Below are 4,995 nucleotides of genomic sequence, written 5' to 3'. Positions count from 1 at the left end.
CTCCGGTCCAAAATAAAATTAAACCACGGCATCCAGCCCAACATATAATTAATCACATAGACAGTCAAACAATCACACATAAAGAGCAAGTATGACAAGTAGTATAATTAGTAATTAACAGGATGTCAATTAGGCAAGCCAAGTAATTATGCAGACTCCAAGCAAACACAAACAAATACAATATGATGCATGTCTGTCCTACTAGTCGTGAGCTCATGCCGCTACAAAAAAATCACCCATTCAGCCACACTTTTTTTAAGCTACATTTGAAAAATGTAGCCTATTTATAGAATAGGCTACGCTTTTCTCCATGTTGCCTTTTTATAGGAGAATAGGAAAGACAGTTTTGGAATCACTTGAAAAGTGTCTCCTAAGATATTAGAAAGATCACTTATGAAGCGTAGCCTTATCTTAATATCTATGGGTATACTTTTCACACCAAAAAGAGTGCTTTAAAAGAGTAACCTATTTGTTATGTTTTGGGTGCACTTCAAAAGTAATGCCTAATGCATCTAGGGCCAAATTCCCCATTACTTAGTATTTTTTTTCTCTTTTCACCAAATACACCAATAATTAGCCAAATCAGAGAACATAACTCTCACCAACCTTGTTTGTGCCATCACTACCTAATCAGAGAAAGGTTTGCCATCACTCATCTTCACGCTGTCACCACTCACCACTTCCCTACTTCTCCACCACCATTTCGCCACTCGATCGAGAACTGTCACCCTTCTTCACCCATTTGTCGAGAAGGTATGTATTCACCTTCATTTGGTTCTAAAATTTAATAGGGCTAGGGTTCCAATTTTAGGGTTTTAATTTGGGGTTTGGTACAATAATCTGTAAGATATGCATTTGTGAATTGTGATTTGATGAACATGCATGCTATTGTTGCGGTGCAGGTGAACTCGTACCCAACTGTTCGAGGATTTATTGTAATAGGAACTAGAGGTGAGGACTTCATGCAATCAATGGTTATTGCCGTGAAATCTGTAATCCAACAGCCCATTCCTGAGGTAAGCTGTACTGATTTTCTCAAAATTTGGAGTTTGAAAGAAATTTTTGATTGATGCATTAATTTATGAAGTTTTATTTGTTAATTTATCTTTAATTTTTTAAACATTTTGCTTTAATTTGACAATTTTATGATTGAATTAATAGCTGCAGTAGTTTAAAGAGAGATCCAGTGTACCTTTTATTTTGACATGATTAAAATTCAGATAAGGTTGTCATTAGAAGAAATAGCTTATACAAATGGCAGATAATATTTTTATATACTGTGTATCTTAGCTCAGCTTAAATAGAGGTTAATCTTTTAGTGCTTGGCTATTGGTTGGTTGAAGTAATACTATTCATAAATCACAAATCAAAATCTTTCCATTTCATGTTTTGGACTAGCAAGTATTTAACAGGACCAAAACAAGAGACTTAAATTATGATCCCGTTATTGTTAACTAATTATATAGAATCATTATCATGGTCATTTTTGCATGGACAACCTAAGGGAATTGAACAGAGGATGAGATAAGAATAGTTTAAAGAATTTTTTTAAAAGCTTAATGAGGGAAAACTGGGAAAGTCTTAATCTTTAAATCCTAGTTCACTTAATGAGATTCACTTTTATTATATTTCTTCAAATACTTATTCTCTTCATTTATATCTTCAATTGCTATCTTGTTTATTGGAAATTTTTCTGTCTTTACTCCTTTTTCCCTTCCACCCTTTATTTTTCTTTTGGCAGAGATATGTTTGGACAAAGAATAATGGAATGATGGTCTACTAACTACAATAAGAGATGGGTATGGATTTGTGATATTTACCTTTTTCTTCTCATTTGTATTCTGATATTTGACTTTGATGACTTCCATTATCAATTGTGTTTTCATTTTCATTGTTGACATTAGTAATAATGTGAAGCAGTAAAATGTGTTCCCTATCATGTGCATATAGAGGCAGATAGAAAAGCAATGTCCGAGGATGCTAACCTTTTGCCTTCTCCTCAAGAAAAAATTACTTACAAAATTGGAAACAAGGTAAGTAGTATATGAATGTTGCATTCTGAATCACATTTCACTCATGAGACTAGTTAATTTTCAGTAACTGCACCTAAAAGTTGAATGTTTGTAAGCTTATAGACACAGAAGCTTTAGAGCAATGGTAGGCCGATGATATGAGCTTGGAGGTTAGAAGTTGGAGTCATAGATATTCTCATTCATTTGCCTGCATAAATAAGTTTGTAAACACGAGTTGCATTACTTAATGTGGATTTTGATCCATAATATAATTGATTCTTCATGATACTAAAGTTACTCATGCTTGCTCAAGCATTCTAGGGGATATATATGCTAAGTTACTAATTGCATTGGAAATCAATGGGGGGATTCCATTATTGGGTTGGGTTGTTGGTTTTCAGATTTGATTTTGACAAAGGTATCAATAATCCCCCAGAAACTATTGAGTATTCTCTTCTTATATTACCTGGAAAAGTGTTTGTATGTCTTCATCAATAATGTCGGTATTGTTCATAGTTTTCAAGTACACTGTATGGAGTTGTATGGTTGATTAGTGCTATGTTTATTAGTTCTCTTTGAAACTATGCTTATGGTTGTTTCATGGGAGTTACAATCTCTGATAATATGATTGTTTCATGGTAGTTCACTATAAAAAATTATGGTTAAAACAACAGTTTTTTTGGGTATTTACAGCGGTTTGAACTGGCATTATTACCAGGAATGGCGGTTTTAGAAAGTGACACAATTATGGACGCCATTATGGTTATTACAGTGATTTTTAGAAAATCGCCACAATTTTCCAAGTTAATTATTTACAAATAAAATGGCATTTTTTGGTTGGTTAAAATAGTGGTTCAAACCACCGTTATTTCCAAGGTAAAAATGGCATTTTGGTTGGTTAAAACGGCGTTTATGAACTGTCATTTTTACCTTGACAGAATAGCGTTTTTGGTTGGTTAAAATGGCATTTGAAACTGCCGTTTTTACCCTGACAATGGCAGTGACAAGCCGTTGTTTTTATCGGATAAAAATGACATTTTTTATCATTTAGAAAGGTAATTTTTATCGTGTTAAGCAAATACTTTATGTTTAAATTTCACAACAACAAGAAATCAAAAGTAATAACCCCAATACAAATAAAATATCAAATATAACATGATTTTTTAATTCTAAATGTCTTTACTTAGATTGGCTCCAATTTCTAGCAGTGTGTCATATACATCTCATACATAAAATGAGGTAACTAGCTTGGCTAATACCTTGAAAGTAAGAAAAATAACATAACATCACGATCTTGTTTCTTCCTGTGTATCTTCTTTCTGGCTGCTTAATTTCAAAATATCTTCCACCAAAATTTTGCCATCTGCTTAAAATGAAAAGTGCAAATAGTAGTAGTTATTCACTCTAGTAATTGAATTAATTGGCAAATTTAGATTCTTTATCTACTCCTATTTATAATCTTCCTATGGCTATATATTCTATTATTCTGTCAATATATTTGGGAATTGGGTTTTTTCATCACCAAAAAGTACAAATAGTAGGTAGGGGACTGAATGACACTAACCATGTAAAGAAACTCTGGAAACATCAAACTAGGAGCCACACTGTTATTTTTAATGGACCTTTCCACAAGTATGTATGATTGAACCTCATCTAGTATTAGTGCTCACTCTCTCTTCTCTTCCTCTCTTCTATCCGCCCCTTTCTCTCAAAAATGGGGGAGTGAGTGCTGATTTATGTTAAGTGTGAGGCTTATAAGCCTTGGACTTGGTCCAACATAGGTCCGTTTGTGATTTTTAGTCTGTTGGCCCTATCTTAGGCCAAAACTTTTAAAATAAGTGATTGAGTTTATATTCTAAATATTTTTCCTTGTCATTCATAAAACATTTTTCAAATAAATCATATTTTAATATTCAAAAAAGGAAAATCCAGGGTCTTACATCCTACCCCACTTACAAAAATTTTTGTCCTCAAAAATTAATATCATATCCAAAAGAGTCATATGGTTTCAACACTTTATTAAAATATGAAGAAGATACATAATAGGATGTAAATCAACAAGGATGTACAAATGTAGTTAGATGCACCAAAAAAGGAGTCAAATCGCATCTTAGGACATCCAAATCAAGGAACTTTGACGGAAACAAAAGAAAAAAAATGGGATTTTAGGTCGAAACAGATTCAAGCTGAATAAGAGAAGTACATGGTTCACAAACGATGTCAACTAAGGTCCTCGGAGGAAAGCGAATGCAAGACACAAAAAGAATCAGCCACTTTTCAAGAAAAGGTAGTGAATCAAGAAATTTGAAGACAAAGAATGTAGGGACAAACGATTCGTAAGATCACGCGGCACGATCTAAGCGCATTCATCATCTCCAACCGATCGAAGAAAAATACTTAACGTTTCCAAATCATGTGATTCACATAACTTATTACTTCTATTTTGTCTATGATAATCCATTAGCGTTCCCAAATACACAAACCAATAGCATTAGGTTAGCCAAACTGAATACCACGAAATGTGCATGGTAGACTAACAGAGTTAAATCAATAGACAATCATGTACATAAAACTCTAACTCTCGTCATCTGGATAAGACCTACAACATGATAGATGCTTAGCGTATGCAATTGAGGTATAGTCATTCCATTCATCAGGCTCTACAGGAAAGACTGCTCTGATACCATAATGTAACATCCTTACTATCAGAATGTCACGCTTCCGGCTGCGCCACTCTAATAGCGAGGACATTACAACTACTTTAAATCATACATTTACATAGTAGGAGCTTTGGACTGAAAACAACATCGGCATTTCTTTGAAAAACTGGAGATACTTTTTCTTTTATACGTACATACATACATACATATAAAATATATATATACACACAAATACATCTCATCGCACTTTACATTCACAAGAATAACTTCTACAAGCATATATGTATATAAAAAGCCATCAAATCAAACACTCATATCCCTCT

At 33.4% G+C, this 4,995-nt stretch overlaps 1 long non-coding RNA gene across 1 annotated transcript; it reads left to right on the top strand.

Annotated features, from left to right (window-relative positions):
* LOC110264047 lies at window positions 500-1,799 on the top strand. The gene is made up of 3 exons (XR_002349784.1): window positions 500-753; window positions 903-1,016; window positions 1,742-1,799. It is a non-coding gene; the product is annotated as an uncharacterized LOC110264047 (long non-coding RNA).

Source organism: Arachis ipaensis, chromosome B06 (genome assembly GCF_000816755.2).
Source record: "Arachis ipaensis cultivar K30076 chromosome B06, Araip1.1, whole genome shotgun sequence".
In the NCBI taxonomy this organism is placed as follows: domain Eukaryota; kingdom Viridiplantae; phylum Streptophyta; class Magnoliopsida; order Fabales; family Fabaceae; genus Arachis; species Arachis ipaensis.
The sequence above is the reverse complement of the archived record's forward strand: the minus strand, read 5'-3'. Positions and strand labels throughout refer to the sequence as shown.